The following is a 19398-nucleotide window of genomic DNA, read 5'->3' as shown; positions in this document are numbered from 1 at the left end:
GGTCAGGGCACCTCTGTGATCTTAGGTTCCTGCCACAGGTTCCAAAGTGGGCAACTGTACTTAGGCATCACACGTGTGCACATACATGTACACGTATGCACACAGGACCACGCGTGCACACATGGACACGCGTGCACACAGGCTTGTGATTGGGTGGAAGCACAATGAAGGCTACAAGCCACGTGCTCCGCTCCGCGCTCTGTCCCTGTTTCTCGGAGAGGAATTTGCGGCCGCGTGTGCATCTCGCTCAGGCCGCCGTGAGCCAGGACGGAAGGCTTCGTTATTCCCACGAAAAGGAGGAGAAAGGCATGAACTCTGGCCTCCGGTGCCCAAGCCCGGAAGAGGAGGTGAGTGAGAGATGGTTGGTATCAAAGGTATCTGAGCCCGGCCGGCGTGGCTCAGGGGTTGAGCATCGACCTAGGAACCAGGAGGTCACGGTTGAGTCCCCGTCAGGGCACAGGCCCGGGTTGCGGGCTCCATCCCCAGTCGGAGGCGTGCAGGAGGCGGCCGGTCCATGATTCTCTCTCATCTCTGAGGTTTCTCTCTCCCTTCCTCCCTGAAATTAATTTTTAAAAAACTTTTTTTTTTACAGACATCTGAGCTCTGAGTTCGCAACCCGGCCTCCTCCCCAATCACTCTGCATTTCATTCTCCAGTCATGGGGTGGGGCCAGATCAGACAAGACCACCGTCACCCCGACACCAAGCCAGCAGCTGGGGCCGCCCAAACAGGCCAGTTCTAGGAAGAGACGCACCCCCCGAGAGGGACCAGCGGCGCAGGGTGGCCGGCTTTCCGTCGTGTGCTGCTGTGACCCTGTGGCCGCCACCGGCTCCGGGCCTCACAGCACCCCAGGGGCTCCCTCCGCCAGCGACAGCCCCCCCCACATCTTTGGGGTCCTCAGAAATCCCAAGGCAAACCCTCTGAACCAATCTAGTATTTGTTTCTGTTTTTGTTAACCCCCAGCTGAGGCTATTTTTCCCGTTGCTTTTCAGAGAAAGGGGGGGGGAAGAGGACAGGAGGGGAGAGAGAGAAGCATCCATGAGAGAGAGACATGGGCTGTCGCCTCCTCCATGTGCCCCGACCAAGGCCGGGGATCGAACCTACAACCAGGTATGTGCCCTGGACCGGAAATCGAACCCGCGACCCTTCAGTGCACGGGCTGGCGCTCTAACCACTGAGAACACTGGCCAGGGCCTAATCCAGTTTTTTTGTTTTTTAAAATATACTTTTATTGATTTCAGAGAGGATTGGAGAGGGAGAGAGGGATAGAAACATCGATGATGAGAGAGAATCATCAATCGACTGCCTACTGCACGCCCCCCCCCCCCCCCCCCGGTGATCGAGCCCGCAACCGGGGCATGTGCCCTGACCTGGAATCGAACCCTGACCTCCTGGTTGATAGGCCGACGCTAACCACTGAGCAACGTGGCCGGGCCCAATCCAGTTTCTAAAACACGGCCGATATCCCCGCCTTCAAGGACCGTGTAGGTGTCTGCCAGCCCTTTCATCAGGACCCTTGTCCCCGGAGGGAACTTCCTCAACAGGCTTGGCTGCAGGTGACCTTCCTGCTGGGCTCTGGCCCTGGGGGTCCCCGGACCCCAGGGGTGACCCTCGGTGGGGGGAGGGAGACAGGACACAGGGCGCAGGCACACCAGCGGGCTTCCTGGAGAATTCCAGGTTCCCGGGAGGTTTCCCAAAGGCCAAAGGCTCCGTGAGCATCTGGTCCCCCAGAACCTCGGCTGCGTGCGAGGCGGCAAACGTTAAATCATGGGAAGAGAGCGATTTCTCATCGTTTCCAGCACATAAATGTAGCTCAGTGCATGTGATTGTAAAATAGTGTTTCTACTTACGTTCCTACACATCTGCTGCTGTGTTTACTCATCTCTCGTTCTGACTTTTAGAAATAGCAATCAATCTGTTTTTTAATCCCCTCTCCGATGACTGACTGTTCATCGCGATAAGGGACAGAGGGCGGCCCCTCCTCGAACCCCGTCCCCTTCTAAGATGCACAGGGGTGGGGAGATGCTCCCCGGTCCTGGGTGCTCCGTGCAAACTCACTCAGGGGCTGGTGGCGGCTCAGTGGGTGTGCACAGTGTGAGACTCCCACCCCTGTAACAGCCAGTGCGGCAAGGAGCGGCCCTGGTGGCAGCTGCCACACGGTTCACCTTATGCTGCGTCCCAGATACGAGGCCACGGACGCTGCGTGGAGAGTCAGTCACGGCCGAGCCAAACGGGGAGCCCGTCGGTAGGAAGAGGAGCAAGAGGAGTCTCCACTTCTGGGCCCTGGTAAGAGGGAGGAGTTACCAACGCAAGTGTCTGGACAGAGAGGTGTGTGCACAGAGGTGTGCAAGCTCAGGTGTGCAAGCAGAGGTGTGTGCACAGAGGTGTGCAAGCTCAGGTATGCATGCAGAGGTGTATGCACAGAGATGTGCAAGCTCAGGTGTGCAAGCAGAGGTGTGTGCACAGAGTTGTGCAAGCTCAGGTGTGCAAGGACAGGTGTGCGTGCAGAGCTGTGCAAGCTCAGGTGTGCAAGCACAGGCATGCAAGCAGGCTCAGAGGGGCTGCTGCGTAACAAACAACCCCATCGCAGCAGCTCACACAGCAGTGGTGCTCTCTGCTGGGATCTGCGTGTCTCACGGGACAGGGCTCTGCACTGCCGGTGGCTCAGTGATCGGCCGGGTCATCCTGTGGCCCCTGCATCTCCGGCCGTGCGTCTGCACCGTCTCCTCTTTGTCATGTTGGTAAAAGGGGACCATGTCCAGCAAGGAGCCCCCGGGCTCCGCCTTGTGGCTTGAACTGTGGTCGAAGCACCCAACGCCAGGGCGACAGGACCACGGGTGTCCCTGCTCAACCCCCACCTCGGGCCTCCGCCGCGTGGCCTCCTCCTCCATCCGACCGGGGTCTGTGCTGACGGCACGGGCCCCTCTCAGACCACGCCGACCCAGCTCCGGCTCAGCCTCCTCAGCCAGGCTGCGGGCCATTTCGACCACATCACGAAAACGCGAAGATAAAATGAATAGAAGGCTCATTTGTCACGGAAAATCCGGGAGGCAGGGCCTGGGGGGGGGGGGGGGGCGTGTTCCTAGTGTACTGCGTGCTCCCCACACCCAGCAGCCTCTGATTTCCTGTCATCACCTGGCTGCCCGGCTCCCGCCGCCGGTGGGTTCTGAGACGCCGATGTCACCGGCATTAAGATGACGCCCTTTGCCCTCCGACGGCTGCAGGGACCGAGCCTGCGGAGTCGGGCGGTGATTGTCTTCCCCCAAAAGTCCTTAAATAATAGCCTAAAATCTGAAGAATTACTTTAATACTTCGATAAAAATAACCCAATTCAAAACATTTTCGAGGAAACAGAGTTCCTTGCTCTAGGCGACCGCGTAATGGCTGAGGAGAAGTGGATGGCCTGTCACTTCTGATTAGAGGGCTGAGCCTCTGTGCGCTGAGTGAGGGGACATGCCTGGTAATAGGAAGTGCAGATATTAAAGTTAATAAAATAACGTGAGCACGGTCGGCACACGGAACTGGACCAAGTGCAGCCCGGCATCCGGCATCCATTTCCCCGTCCGCGCGACTCCTGTGGCCCCGCATCTAATGAGGAGCTTAATTTCAGTTTCCAACGAGGGTGCAGCTGAAAATACGGTTTCCAGATTAGACGGATATTTTATCCGGCTCCGGGACAAACGGAGCCAGGAGGGGCTGGCAGGTGGGCGCGGGCGGGCGTTACCGAAGGGATTACCGGATTGCAAACCGCCCGGCCCGCACCCTCCAGGCGGCCTCCAGAGGGATCGCCGTCCTGGCCGTCGTTATAAATAATTAGGCGCAAACACGGTGATCTCGGGGCCTCACCGCAGAAAAGGAAGGGGCACCCCCTGTCTCTCCTCCCCCCGCCCCACTCAGCCGGGCCAGCCTCCCCGTCGTCACACACAGCAGGCCGCCCGGCCCGTGATGGCGTCTTTAATGGAAACCCAGCGCCAACCGTAATGGTTTTGTTTTTCGATACATTAACCTCCAACTTGCGTTCTCACGATTAAGTGCCCAGCTGAGAGGCCCCTGGAATTTTTCCTCCCGTGGAAGCGCCGTCCCCACGACCGGACCCTCTTCGGGGATTTGAACGCAATTCCGGGAGCTGGTCTCGGGGAGCCCGGAATTAAAGTTCTGCTCGCCACGCTTCCCTTTCAAAATATTTAGAACTTTGACAGATACGACATTATGTTTTCATTAAAACAGCTGATTTCGGAACGCTGGCCTGTGCAGGGCCGCCGTAAACAGTTTATGATGAACTGCCACGCTCTTTAATTAAAACAATAAATCCCGCCCGCGCATTCCCGCAGCCTCGGGTCTGACCTTTGCCTCCCGCGCTCCACCGCCCAGCCGCCGCCGCGCCCCCCACGCCGGGCGGGAGGGCGTTAAAACACGGTCCTCGCGGCAGTAAAGATAAAATAGGAGAAAACGTGCCATTAGTCTCCGCAGTTATGATTAATTCAGTTCATATTTTACAATCTGGTTACGGAGGGAAACTGCACGCTCTACATCAAGGGCTTGCCACTCACCGCACCTAATGTGTAAAAATGCTTGATATTCCAGAAAATGGCACCAAGCTCACTCACCGCAGCCCGTGCCGGGAGGAGCCCCCCACACAGACGGGCGTGAGGAGCCAGGCCCCCACCTGCACATAGCCCGCGCGGCTGGCGGACAGACGGCCGGTGCGGACGGCAGCCCGGCCTCCCCGCCGCTGGGTCACGGTCAGACGTCCCCTACGTCTCTGGCTTTGCCGCTGCAGCAGCTCGCGGGTGACGCGACAGCCGGGATCATCTGTTGTGTGGCCCAGGTCACCAGCTCACCCTGGCCCTGCCAGCTCCAGGCAGAAACTGCAGGGGACCGGGTCTCACTGCCCCCCCCACCCCCAAAGGGCTCCACAGGGGGACAGATGGACAGCAACGGGCCCCAGGAGCAAACGCCCGGCCGTGGGGGGAGGAGACTTTCTGCAGTGATGGGGGTGCACGGGCACCTTTGGGGTCTGAGGGCTGGTCCCCAGCACCCCCATCACACCTACCGTGGCTTCATCCTGGGTCTCTGCTCCGGGCCTTGCCCCACGCCCGCTGCTCATGCATATGACACATGCACAGGCACGGGCATGTCTGGAGCGGGCACAGCGAAGGGACCGTGAGCTGCACGCCCCCTGTGGGTCTTGGTTGGAGTGGCAGGCAGAGCCCCGGGAAGACGGGGGAGGGAGGCGTCCTGGCTACAGGAGGCCACAGGGCCCTCAGCACAGGACCAGGGTCCATCTGCCCAGGGCGGGAGGAGTGGAGTGACCGGGGGCCACCTCCCAGGGGGGAGCGCAAGACCCCACCTCAGCCCCGCCCCCTCCCACTCGGGGCTCCTGCCCGCTGACCTGCTGGTGGGGACCATCTGCAATGGGGGACAAAGGCGGGCCTGCCAGAGGGAACACGGCCCTCAAAGGCGGGACACGGCCCTCACGTCCAGCCTCCGTCCCTGTCACCCTCACGGCCTCACTCTCTGAACGAACCCTGCGAGTCACAGCCGAAACCGACAACCCTCCATGGGCCCCGCCGTTCCCCGGAGCAAATCTTCTACATTTTCCACCAGCTTGTGAGTAGGGGGGGGGGGAGAATTGTGGGGGGGAGACGCTGGCCCGGTCGCCCACGAATCCTGCAAGCCCAGGACTGAAGCGGCATCGAACCTGGCCGCCCCGGTCAGTCTGCCTCACCGGGTCCTTTCTCTCGCCCACAGCCCTGCTGTCCAGCTCGCTGTCTTATAACCACGGGGCCCAGACGCCCGGCCTGAGCTCCAGGCACAGTTCAGTGGTGACTGGGACGGATGCCAGCATCCCAAGTCTGTCCCCATTTCGAGGCTCAAGGACTCTCCATGCCCTGGGCGGTGTGGCTCAGTGGACAGAGCACTGGCCTGCAGACTGAAGGGTCCTGGGTTCGATTCTGGTCAAGGGCATGCGCCTCAGTTGCCAGCTCAATCCCCGGCCCTCGTCGGAGCACACGCAGGAGGCAACCAATCGCTGTGTCTCTCTCACATCGATGTTTCTCTCTCTGTCTCTCCCCCTCTCTTCCACTCTCTCTAAAAATCAATGGGGAAAAATCCTCAGCTGAGGATTAACACAAAAAACAAAGAAATAACTCTCCAGACGCCACTCACTCTACCGTGAAGGCAGGTCCCTGCGCCCACCCATGCCCTCCGTCTGTGCGCCCAGCAACCACGGGTTGTAGCGTTAAAGCGTGGGAACCAGGAAGGGGTGCCCGGCCGGCCTCGTGGCACTAACTGGCTCTCGGGCACCCGTGCGGATCCGGATCCCGGGCGGCTATATTTGTAGCTTGTTAAGGGTGGGTGGTGGGAGGACTCCTGTTGCTATGGGAACCCGTGCTTCAGGCGGGCTTCCCGAGTGAAGATTGAAGCTGGGTTTCTCCTGGGTGTCTCCTCAGGGTCGGGTTTCAGAGGAAGAAGCCACGTGATCGAGCCAGGAGGGGCTCCCCGTGGTTTGGGGAAGGTGGGGGTCCCGGGATTGGCTCGCTGGGGAGAGAAGACAGTGCTGAGGCCGGAGCCGATGGATGACAGTGCCCAAGGATGACGGTGCTCACAGATGAGGGTGCCCATAGATGATGGTGCCCATGGATGACAGTGCCCATGGATGAGGGTGCCCATAGATGATGGTGTCCATGGATGAGGGTGCCCATAGATGACGGTGCCCACGGATGACAGTGCCCACGGATGAGGGTGCCCATAGATGACGGTGCCCACAGATGACGGTGCCCACGGATGAGGGTGCCCACAGATGACGGTGCCCATGGATGACGGTGCCCACAGATGAGGATGCCCATAGATGACGGTGCCCACAGATGACGGTGCCCACAGATGAGGATGCCCATAGATGACGGTGCCCACGGATGATGGTGCCCTCCCGGAGGAAAGGGCTGAAAAGAGACCCCAGGCCAACCCCGCCCAGCCAGGAGCAAGCCTGCAGTGCCAAAGCCGCAGCGTCACCTCGGGGTGACTCCAAGGTGCCCCTGAAGGCAGACTGAAAGCCCATACCCGCTGGACCGGGAAGTGCTAATGCCCCAGCACGCTTCCCCCCGCCTCCTCAGCCTCGTCCACAGCCTCCTTCCTCCAGGGATGAGGCCCAGGAGAAGGGAGACCAGGGTGAGTCCTGGGGTCGGCACTGGCTCCCCGGGACACTGGGGACCTATCGTTGGCCGTCAGATTTGCTTCAACCATCATGTCAGGACTCGGCTCTCTGGCTGGGGCGTCAGCTTGGTGCCCACCAGTGACCCCTCCACCTGAACGGAACCTCAGCCGTGACAGCCAGGCCTCAGGCTCCCCCCGTGAGGTGCCCCTGCCAGCGATGGGGTGTGAATCAGCCCCCCGGTGCTCAGAGTGCAGAGCTTCTGCCTCCTTTGGGGCGGGCAGGGGGCCCACGCCTTCCTCCCACTGCCTCGCAGGCCGTACCTGGGGGTCTCCGCAGGTCACGCAAAGCCAGACACTTTGCCCATGGTGAGGGCAGCCCCAGGGCACCCCAAGTCCCAACCCAGGTGGACGGCGTCACCCGGCCTTAGCATCTGGCCACGTGCCGGGCACAGAGAGACTCCGAAACGGGTTGGCCGGAGAGTGGACGTTGAGGCCAAGATGCCAGCAAAGTGGACAGGGAAAGAGGAGCCAAGAAGAAGGGCGGTCGGCACTCTGAACCCACTTCCCACCAGCCGCCCACGTGTGCCCGCGCCATGGATGCCCGGGACACAGATAAACTGGACATTGCCTATCCCTGCCCTCGCCTGGGGGACAGGGACGGAGACGCGGGGGAATAAATGACCAAGCCCGGCCGGCAGGGCACCGTGGGTGAGCGCCAACCGAGGAACCAGGAGGTCACGGTTCGATTCCCCGTCAGGGCACAGGCCGGGGTAGCGGGCTCCATCCCCAGTGGGGGGCGTGCAGGAGGCAGCCGGTCCCTGATTCTCTCTCATCCTTGGTGTTTCTCTCTCCCTCTCCCTTCCTCTCTGACATCAGTAAATAATATATTTTTTAAAAGAAATAGAGGTGGTTCAGGGGCTGGGTCCTGCGGCGGCTGGGACACCCTTGGTCGCCAGTGACAGAAAATTCAGCCCGGAAGGCTCGAGGCCAAGAGGACGTGCTGGCTCCCGGGGGCGACGTCTGTGAGTGCCGGGCCCCTGCTCCCCGAGCTGGGGAGCCCTCCCTCCAGGCTGGGCCAGGTGAGTCCCAACCAGAGCTCAGCCCTGACACCTGGGGCCCAGGCCGCGTGGAACTGGGTGTGCGATGCACCTGAGCCCATCATTAAACCAAAGGGAGCCGTGCCCCGATTGGCTTAGTCTGGGTCACGTGCCCTTCCCGGAGCAGGAGGACCAAAGCTCCTGGAAGCCGTGGGCTCAGAGAACGGAGGGGGATGTCGGGTTGTGAAATGCAACAGGCACCCCGTTCCCAGCATCGCCAGACCCAGCCTTGGGTTGGACCAAAGATCTCCAATTCCGCCGAGCAAGCACCATGCCCCGCGCTCGGGGAGAAGAAGGAATCCGGCCACTTACCTGTGCTGAGCGCCCTGCCTTTCGGCGTCCAGGCTGCCGGCGGCCCTGCACCCCCGACTCCGAGGGGTTCACAAAACCCCTTCCTGGAGGTGAGGTCTCACTCACTCCCGTCTGGGACTCAACGGCTGCCTCCTGCGTCTACGTACGGAGCGGAGACCCAGTGATTCAAAACTCCCTGGTCAAGCCCGGCCGGCGCGGCTCCGTGGTTGAACGTCGACCTATGAACCAGGAGGTCAGGGTTCAATTCCAGGTCGGGGCACGTGCCCGGATTGTGGGCTTGATCTCCAGTGGGGGGCGTGCAGGAGGCAGCTGATCCATGGCTCTCTCTCATCATTGATGTTTTGATCTCTCCCTTCCTCTCTGAAATCAATAAAAGTATATTTCTACACACACACACACACACACACAACTCCCTGGTCAAGATTGGGGACACCGAGGCAAACAGGGGGACCAAGATGCTGCCCGATATATTCTCTAAATTGTTAATTAAGATTACAAGTCACATTAAGCGGTGACTTTCTGTAAGGGGGACAAGCACAGAAAGACACCGACTCCAAGATGTTTTATGGCCACTTAGCTTCACCTTAGATGCCGGCTTTTATTGGAACGCGTTAAACTCTCTTTGCTGAAATGCAACATGCATATGGAGCAATGCCCACGACGTGAGTGTGCACGTCAACGCGTTACGCCGAAGGAAACACACTCAAGAGCAGCCACTGAGACCAAGAACGCTCCGGAAGCCGCCCCGTCTGTGGCCGTCTGTGGCCGTCTGTCCCAGCACCTGAGAGGACTGAGTAAGACCCTGTGTGTCCAGTCTGTTCCTGGTCCCTCGGATCCTATTGGCAGCATTCTTACCCCATGCGGACATTTCTGCTGGGAGAGAAGCCGCTGGCCCACCTGCTCCTCTTCACAGATAAAGGGAATCGTCCTCCCGACGGTAGCGCCCCAATCGGTCCAGCCCGGATCCTAACCAGGACCCAACTAGGGAGAACCCGTGGTCAGCATGGGAGGCAGCCAGGGCTCAGTGTAGATGCTGGTTCTTCTCTCTATATATATGTTTCTTATTGATGTTAGAGAGAACGGAAGAGAGAGAAAGAAACATCATTGATGAGAGAGAATCATGGATCAGCTGCCTCCTGCACACCCCTCACTGGGGATGGAGCCCACAACCTAGGCATGTGCCCTGACCGGGAATCGAACCGTGACTTCCTGGTTCCTAGGTTGACGCTCAACCACTGAACCACACTGGCCAGGCCCTCGGCCCCCCCTAAATCTGGGTGTGAGTGCGCAGCTGTGTGCCCCAGGCAGAGCCCCACTGCCATCGCCTGCCCTGCCGTAGCCAAGCAGGCACCCTCGACCCCCAAGGGCACATGTCTGGATGCAGGGGGAGGTAGGTGAGGAAGAGGCCCTCCTTGCACCTGCTGACGAGGCTGTTTTGTTGAGGCCCTTGTCCCCGGCACCTCCACCCCCGCCCCCGCCCCAGGCAGCATCAACGTTGGCAAATTACCTTCCAGGCCCCTGACTCTCAGACAGCGCATAGCAGAGCCCGGACAGGCCGGCTCAATAAACGTTTAATTAATTAATCAATCAGGCCCAATCAAAGATGGGCTGATTATCTAGATCTTTTTATCTGTACAACGCTAGGCGGCTGGCTAATTGCTTTTTCTTACAGTTTCTGGAATGACACTGGTTTCGAGAGCTACACAGATACAGCCTCCGAGGTCAAAAGCCTGATAAGTATGAAATATTCCCAGGGCGCCCTTCGGAGCAGATTGCTGCGGAAGCCACAGTCATTATCCTGGAAGTCGATGCCTTAATGTCGCCGTAATGCTGAGGCAGAGAACACCGGCTCATGATAGGGGAGCTGAGATCCGAAAATACGGCTCCGCCAAGAACAAAAGGCCCCAGTCGGGGAGCCTGCGTCAGCACTCCGCTCCCCACCGCGGCGTCCACACACGTGCTGGCCGCCAGGACAAAGACTGTGCTAGCGCAGGACGGAATGTAGGCGGGTGCACACCTAAGCGAGAAAGAGCCACGGTGAGGGGAGAGGCAACGTGGTTCCTGAGTTAAACAAACTTCCCACAGTCTCGGAGATTTCTGGGCAACCCCCCCAACAGCTTCCCGCAGCCCCACACTGGGCTCCCCAAGCGTCTTCATGCATTCACTTAAGAGTCATAAACGAGCTCTAGCTGGTGTGGCTCTGTGGACAGAGCGTGGCCTGCGGACTGAAGGGTCCCGGGTTCGATTCCGGTCAAAGGCACAGGCCCGGGTTGTGGGCTTGATCCCCAGTGGGGGGGCGTGCAGGGGCTGACCCATGATTCTTCATCATCATTGATGTTTCTATCTCTCCCTTCCTCTCTGAAATCAATTAAAAAAATGTTTTTTAAAAAAGTCATAAATGATCTGCCTTAGACACACTCAGATCACAAGACGCTGGGAATTCTGTGCGGTTTATTTCTAGCTGTGAATGTGAGACTTGGCCTTTCTGGGTATTAATCTGGTGGGAGCTATGCTCTCGGTGGATTTGGGGGTGAATGAGATAATGGCATCTGAGGGCCCACCCACAGCCCGGCACTGGCGACACAGCCAGAACCTGCCACCTCTCGGTCACGGGCAGCGGCGGCGCTCAGACACACCCTGGACCTCAGGACCGTGTGGGAAATCCTAGCAGGTTCATACAACTGGAAATTTGGGGGATCTTCTAGGAGCTAGGAAAAATAATTCACCAAAGCATCTTTTGCCCAGCTGGTGTGGCTCAGTGGTTGACGTTGACCTAGAAACCAGGAGGTCATGGTTTGATTGCCCCGTCAGGGCACGTGCCCAGGTTGCAGGCTGGATCCCCAGTGTGGGGCGTGCAGGAGGCAGCCGATCCATGATTCTCTCTCATCATGGATGTTTCTATCTCTCTCCCTCTCCCTTCCTCTCTGAAATCAATAAAAATATATTTTAAAAAACAATAATAATTTCGAAAGCCTCTTTCTCTCATTTTCTAACGATTAGCCTTTGATTTGTGAAGAGCGCGTCGGGTTGGGCTGGAGCGCTCCCACGTTCGCCTGGAGCGGTGGGCTGGCCGCGGCCCAGCCTCCGAGGCTGCCAGGAGGCCCCTGATTCTCACAGGCTGAGCCCGGAGACGCGTGAGCCCGACCATAAGCGCTGCCTTCGCGGGCTGTCGGGGGTGCGAACCCGGACGCAGAACGGCTGCCAGCGCAGGGCCCTGCACCCGCAGCGACGCTGACACACCAAGACCCACAGCCGCTGCTTCCGCATCTCCCGGTTTCCAACGCTGTCCACGCCCCCGTTCAGCCGCACACTGTGCATAAGTGACTCGACAAACACACATGTCGACACACACATCAGTCACATGTTGACCTTCATGGTCAACCCGTTATTTATTTTATTTTTCAGAGAGGAAAGGAGAGGGAGAGAGAGAAACATCGATGATGAGAGAATCATGGACCGGCTGCCTCCTGCACACCCCACACTGGGGATGGAGCCCGCAACCCGGGCCTGTGCCCTGACGGGGAATGGAACCGTGACCTCCTGCTTCATAGGCCGACGCTCAACCACTGAGCCACGCTGGCCGGGCACAACCCCTTTAAAGGGTGCAACGCATTCCATGGGATCGGAAAACTGGGGCCTGGCTCAGCAGGCTCGATCCCCACAGGGACCAAGCAGGAAGCGGCCGATCCACAACATTCCTCTCTCATGGACGTTTCTCTCTATCCCTCTCCCTTCCTCTCTCTCTGAAAATCAATAAAAACGTATTTTTTTTTAAAAAAGAAGAAGAAGAAAAAGTAACCCTGGAAAGGGCTGCTCACCCGGAAACTCTCAGGACAGAGGGGAGTGAGTCCAGAGGCCTTTGTGGGGAGAAAGGCCACGAAGAGGGAGGTCAGTGGCCAGCGCTGGCCTCGGGGCCTGGGTGAGCTGTCCGCGGTGCTGAACCCCCCACGGGGCACCGCAAAGAAGGTGCCCCTCCTCTGGCACTTTACCTGCTGGAGAGGGGAGGCCGTCACCACAGACCCGGCAACTCTGCACGTTGCGAACAGCAGACGGAGTGACTGAGAGACGTTGGTGGGGCCGGAGCAGCCACCAGGGCAGCCTGGGAGGCCAGGGAAGGCCTCTCGGAGGAGACGGCCTCTCACGGAGACCCGCAGGCTTAGACAACGCCCGCCGCGCAGCCTGAGCGCCCACAGCCGCCCGTGCCCAGGCCCGGCCGCGGCTTCGGGACGGAGAGTTCCGGAGGCTCGCGCCCAGGGAGCCCGTCCCGGATACGGTCAGTCGGCCTTGAGAGAAGTTTCTGGACGTGTCCCCCAAGTCGATGACATGAAGGAGGTGCTGGCGGTCACTTTGGTCTTGGTCTCTGACGAACCCTTTCTAGGAAAGCACAGCATGGAGGCCAGCGGCTGGGGCGCGGCACTGGGATCTACGTCTCCGGCTTCTGTAGCTTGCGTGTCGCAAGCCATCGCGTGAAATGAAAAAAACTCGCACAAATGTAGATCAAATTTGTTTTTGTTGTTAATCCTCACCAAGGGATATTTTTCCATTGATTTTTTTTTTTTTTTTTGAGAGAGAGAACGGATGGGAGAGGGAGAGACAGAAAGAGAAACATCGACGTGAGAGAGACGCATCGATTGGTTGCCTCCCACATGCACCTCAACCAAGGCTGAGGATTGAGCCTGTCACCAAGGTACATGCCCTTGACCGGAATCGAACCCAGGACCCGTCAGTCCACAGGCCGAGGCTCTATCCACTGAGCCAAACTGGCCGGGGCGAGATTGAAATATTTTTAGTGTCTTGCATCTTAATTATTCAGAAATACTATGATCATCTCATAGCAATTGACAAGACCCAAAGCACAGTAACCAGAGACTGTACTGACATAGCAGCTTTACCCCACCTACGACCCTGCCTCTCACACAACTGGTTCAGCACCTGGAAGGTCCCTGTAATGAATATGCTATTAAGCAGGGTGGTGGTTTTTTTTTTTAATTTGCATGCTTCTCTTATACCGATTCAGCAATAAATTTTTCTGATTTCCTTCATAAATAAGTTTCATTATGCCTCATTATTTAACACAACACGTTCGCCTTCCCTGGAAGGACACCGTATATTTGATGACCTTCCTATATAAAGTCATAAATTTAAGAAAAGGGTTACACAACCTGCAAGGAAATAAGCAATCAGACCATGCAGACGGGCCATCGCCAAAAGTCTGCAAAGAGACCGTTTCACCACGCGGAGGGCGCAGGCGGCATTTCTCTGGACTCCAGCACGAGCTAGATCCCAGCTCTGGCACCACCCACTCCGTCCCTGCGTTGGCTTAGTGGGCGCTTTCAGACAGACCGAGCAACCAGCAGAAACCGTGCACAATGCAAATGGCCTCGCAGCCCTGCTTTATGGACTTACCGCCCCGGCAATAAAATTATAGCCCTCGGTATTACGCTGATTTATGGCAATTTTCACTTTCCGTTTGGAATGGACGTGGGAAGCCCCGGAATTGAACGCAGTGTTGCCACCCCCTCAGGGTCACCCCTGAGCACGAGCACGAGCGCCTCGCGTGGGCCTGACGCACGGACGCCGGCGCATCGCTGCGGGCGTTATGGGGGATGATGTCACCTTGGGGTCACATCACAGCAAACCTAAACTTCCATTCCCAGAGAAACAACGGGTTGTATTTGCGATTGGCGGCAAAAGCATACTCCAGCGATGCCCTCGCTGGTTTGGCTCAGTGAACGGAGCGTCAGCCTGCGGACTGAAGGGTCACAGGTTCGATTCCAGTCAAGGGCACAGGCCAAAAAAAAAAAATAATTAATAAATAAATAAGAAGGAAAACAAAAGAAGGGCACAGGCCCAGGTTGTGGGCTTGATCCCCAGTAGGAGCCGTGCAGGAGGCAGCCAATAGATGACTCTCTCTCATCATGGATGTTCTGTCTCTCTCCCTCTCCCTTCCTCTCTGAAATCAATAAAAGCGGTTTAAAAAAAAAAAAAATGCTCCGGCGATGCTCGAGGGCGTCCCGAGTACCAGGTCCGCAGGAGGAAGGTTCTGGCATCACCGTCCGGGGCAGAGACGTCGGTTCGTCAGTGAGGAGCCATCTGTGCAGAAGGTGCGATCCCCGGCTTCTGCCGGCAGCGTGGCCCCGGGTTTGTTTTTCTCTCCTGAAGCTCCCAGGGCGTGTCCCTCTCCTTCCTCGGTCTCTCCCCGTGGGTGACCTCCCTGAGCCTGACTCTCTTCCAAAAGGATTTATCCAACCCCCCTTCACGCGCCCCCCAGCGCACGGGGGGGGGGGGGGGGGTAGGGGGGGCAGTGCCAGGAGCCGGCGCGCCCGGGAGGCCTGTGGTGCCTCACAGACTGTCAGGGATCCACTTCCATCTCACAGGCTGGCAGGCGGTGCTGCGAATCGGAACCCAGGGGAGGGTGGGCGTAACACTCAGACGCCTCTGCCCAGCAGTCCTGTTTCTAAAGCTTTGTTTTTCGGACAGAAACACGCCGGTGCACAGAGCTGTGCGTCCAAGGAACCGGGTTACAGCGAGTCACTGGAAACAGACCCAGGCCCATCGCAGAGGGCGTCGGAGCAACATCACAGCACGTCTGCCGCCAGGGCCGGGAGCCTGTGGAGTCCACGGGCAGCTCTGCCCACCACTCGCTGGGTTTCTAAGATCGTGAGCCTCCACGGGGAGAGGGGGGCGTGCGGGACAGCACACGCGCTGTGCTCCGTGCACGTGTTTGCACACGACCTCGCTATGCTCCCTGTGCTAGTCCCCCCCCCCCTCCTTCCCCCTTGCTCTAAAAAAAAAAATCAATGGGAAAGTATCCTCGGGTGAGGATGAACCAAAAAATAAACTATTTTTAAAACTGCTGCAGGTCGCAATTCAAGGGGAAAGTGAAATGATGAAGAAAAGACAAAGGAGACCCCAGAGGGGGAGGCAGGAAGGCCGGCGGGGCCGAGGCTGCGGGCGCACAGCCTCCCCGGCTCCCCCCTCCCCCCCCACGCGGCCAGCACCTGCTGTCCCCCTGCTCTCCTCGCATGCACGCTCCGCCTCTGCCAGTCCCTGCCCGGGGATCCCCTCTCCCTCGTCCCCAACGCGAGGAGGAGCAGAGCCCGCCCTGTGCCTGCTGCCGCGTGCAGCCCGACCGGCCGGGGACACGCTGTGTGCGCTCGGGGCCCACAGGGGGGCCTCACTGCGGACAGCCCGCCGCCACCGCCCACCACTGGGGCCGGGCTCAGCAAGAGCTCCAGCACTTAGCTGCCTCCCTAAACCCCATGAGCAGCTCTGCCAGGAGGCGGGGGACACGGGGGACAGAGTCCGGACGCCTGGACATATTCCGGGGGGGGGGGGTGCTCCCTTTACAAGTCCTCCAGGGACACATCATTCACAGGGAAGCCGCCATTCCGTCGACATCACTTAGTGACTCAAATCCCGTCAAACAGCATCAAATCCTCTTCTCAGCCACCGATAAGCCGCGTTTAACACCCACCGGCTTCCGGTCTGAGCCCACACCACTGGCCACTCTCTGCGGGCTCGATCCCCAGTGGGGGGCGTGCAGGAGGCAGCTGATCAATGACGCTCTCGTTATTGACGTTTCTCTCTCTCTCCCTCTCCCTTCCTCTCTGAAATCAATAAAAACATTTTTTTATATAAAAAAGAAACATCCCAGAAGGTCACGTACGTACAGTGTCCTGCTTGGTGCTCCAGTGTCGGGGGGTTGGGGGCTCTGAGCTGGAGGGCATTCGAGGGAGCCTCTCGCCGCTCGCTGCCCGCTGCCCACCCGTGACTGCCCCTCGGGCAGCAGGAAGTGGCCCTCCCTCCCGCCAGCAGTGAGGGTGCCAGGGTGTCTGCGGTCTGTCACCCGGAGGAGCTGTCAGAATAACAAACGACGCCTTTTAGGTCACGGGATTACCCCTCGCCCGGCCTGACGAGCAGTTACTTCTGCTGGTGGTGCCTTTTCTCATCCCCGGCTCCTTCTTCTTTTCATTTTCTCCCTCCTGCCCTGCCTCCCATCAATAAAGGCCGCGCGGTAAGGAGGCTGCTGCTGCGGGAAGACGTTAACACATCCTATCATCATCTCCCTGTCACGTTCAGAGGCAGGTGGTGTTACCTGTCAACGGGCTTAGAGAGCTGCCTGTCACCCGCCCAGCGGAGGCACCGGCAGGGACAGTGGCCCCAGGAGGCAGCCCTTGGGAGGCACAGAGTCCCATTCCCGTTCCCCTGGTGGAGGAGGGACTGTGGGGAGCACTCCCGGCACCGGCCTCCGTGGGAGCAGAGAGACCACCTGGCAGGGTGAGCTCCGTGCCCGACCGGGCAGCCCGGCCAAGCCTCCCAGAGCCACGTACCGTCTGTGGCACATGCCAACCCAAGGAGGCCCCCATGTCCTCCCACAGCCCCTCTGCACCCCCACTCCCAGCCTGTGGGTGCCTTTCCTGGAGCACAGCCGTCAATCAACATGCATCCAGGGACTCTGCCAGACAGCAGGCTTACCGACGGATTCAGGGGCTGGGGCTGGGCCTGGGCCCCCGGCCTGGGCAGTCTTTCCCTGCGTGCTGCGGCCTCGCCGCTCATCCCAGGTGAGCCACTAGGTGTCACCACCCCAGACTGTGGTCCTTACTCCCAGGTCCTGGGTACCGGACAGTGAGCATCCCAGGGACGAAGGGAGCTCGTGCGGAAGTCCATCCCCACCTGGACAGCAGAGCTGCTTGAGATGCTATGAGAGTATGAGCACCCCAGGGTCCCCTCCTACACTATTCAGCCACTCAGACCCACGTTAACCCTTCGAGTGCCAACCAATACCCAAGGAACTATGCTAAATTGCCAAGGCATTTTTGCTGATTTTACGCAGTTTAGGGAAAAAAAATTATGAATCGCAAGTAAATGAAGTTACATATTCAAAAACTTAAGAAAACCTTTACTACATTGACATATTTAGCAATATCATCATCACTAATAAAAGCAGACTTATAACTGGACGCCATTTCGAAGCTTTGATAGCGCTCCCGGCACTTTTGGCGAAAGACAGGAGTGCCATCGTGCTCCCCAGCACCCTAGGGGTTAAGCAAGACCCACGTCAGCTCGAGCCAATGAAACTATGTCCGAATGTCTAAAATGTTTACTGGCGCCTGGCTGGCGTGGCTCAGTGGTTGAGTGTCGACCTATGAACCAGGAGGTCACGGTTCGATTCCCAGTCAGGACACACGCCCAGGTTGTGGCCTCGATCCCCAGTAAGGGGCGCGCAGGGGGCAGCCAGTCAGTGATTTTCTCTCATCATGGATGCTTCTATCTCTCTCTCCCCCTCCCTCCCTCTCTGAAATCAACAAAAATATATTTCGGCGCCCTGCTCTGCCTCCAGCCCTTCCTCGAGGTCGGGTGCAGAGTGTCCCTCTGGCACACTCAGGTCTGCAGTAAGGAATGAACGAACACGGGTGCCTCGCAGCACGTGTCGTGCAGATGTCGGTGTGCTGCGGGAATCATGGGCTTTTAGCGGAGAATGAATGACAGACGGATAATTCATGATGATTCTTGAGACCCGAGCTGTAATTATGAAGTATTTCTAGGTATATATTCAGGACGCACCGTGTAAAGAACCCAGAGCTAACGTTAATGTAGTACTGACAGCCGGATACATAATAACAGACCGTGCCTTTTAATCTTACATCCCTCCTGACTTAGGGCGAGCCACCTTTTCACTCATTAATAAAATCCAGCCTTGTCATTATTCTTAAGGCGAAGTCCCGTTTTGAACCCAGAGGATCCTATAATTAAACTCTTCATTTCCATATACCACACATCTGAGGCTCAGAAATAGCATGGACTGAAATCTCGTCTTACAGGCGGGAGAGCACGTCAGAAACACGGAGCCCTCATGTCCCCGCGAGGGAAACGGAAAGTCACGGACGTGTCTGCTCATCTTCTCAGCCGCAATACGACATCCTCTTTTTCCCTTTCTGCGTTCCCGCCTCCTCTCACTCTTCCACGATCTATCCTTTCTGGAGACACTCTATTCAAAGTATATATATATATTTTTTAAGGTCATGGTAAGAATTACAACACAAAGAAATACAGGCTAACTTGTCTCCTCCAATTTTCTGTGCCAGGCCAGAGGCTTACATGAGTCATCCCCTCAAACGAAATCTAACCTCATCTTACACACCAAAGGCAAGGAGTCCTTCCTGAGTGTCGTACCTGGGGACAAGCTGTTCTCAAGTTCCGCCTGGCCCGGCGTCTCATTCATCTTACTTCCTGCACGGCCCTCGGGGCTCCCAAAACGTCAACGTGCTCTGGTTTGAGTTGTCAAGGAAACACCATGTATTATTATCAGACTCCTCCTTTTTTTGTTTTTTAAGCGTTTTTTATTGATTTCAGAGAGGAAGGGAGAGGGAGAGAGAGGTAGAAACATCCATGATGAGAGAGAATCATGGACCGGCTGCCTCCTGCACGCCCCCCACTGGGGATCGAGCCCGCAACCCGGGCCTGTGCCCTGACTGGGAATCAAACCGTGACCTCCTGGTTCATAGGTCAACACTCAACCACTGAGCCATGCCAGCCGGGCTGTACTGGCTTTTGAAAGTTACCTCGATTTTTTCTGTTAGACTCTGCATCTGATACCATCTCTGTTTCAGGAATGAAGGTGCTGATCTTCCATTAACCTTCCTGTCTGCCGGGAATGGTTTCGTCCCATCAGTTCTGCCTCTTCCAGAGGCTTCAGTGAATGGGGCGGGGGGGGGGGGGGAGGGGGGCGTGTCAGTCAGCGGCGGCTGTCACACTGCGTGACAAACAGCTCTAAAACCTCAGGACTTCCTCCCCCTGCAGATCCATCATCGTGGGTCGGCTGGGGCTCCGCGCCT

This window comes from Myotis myotis, unplaced genomic scaffold, assembly GCF_014108235.1.
Source record: "Myotis myotis isolate mMyoMyo1 unplaced genomic scaffold, mMyoMyo1.p scaffold_m19_p_37, whole genome shotgun sequence".
Taxonomy (NCBI): Eukaryota; Metazoa; Chordata; class Mammalia; order Chiroptera; family Vespertilionidae; genus Myotis; species Myotis myotis.
The sequence above is the reverse complement of the archived record's forward strand: the minus strand, read 5'-3'. Positions refer to the sequence as shown.